Here is a 278-nt window from a genome sequence, read left to right on the forward strand (position 1 = left end):
ACTTTGCAGGAGCTCACGCTGATGTCCTTGAGGTATGACAATCATGTCTTACATAGCTTATTAACAGAACCAAATTCTCTCATATATCTGGCAAGTGTCTCCCATCTTATTCACCTTTGCACAATGCAAATGTATCATAACAGCATAAAAGGAAGTTTAGCTAGCCTTTGGAATTAATGTCTATATCTGGCTATATGCACCTTGTATGTAACTTTTTTATAAATAATTTTGAAAATGCCAACCTATCAAATAATTTTCCTTTTTTGCAGCTTGGAGTA

The sequence above is a fragment of the Etheostoma spectabile genome, chromosome 9 (assembly GCF_008692095.1).
Source record: "Etheostoma spectabile isolate EspeVRDwgs_2016 chromosome 9, UIUC_Espe_1.0, whole genome shotgun sequence".
Lineage (NCBI taxonomy): Eukaryota > Metazoa > Chordata > Actinopteri > Perciformes > Percidae > Etheostoma > Etheostoma spectabile.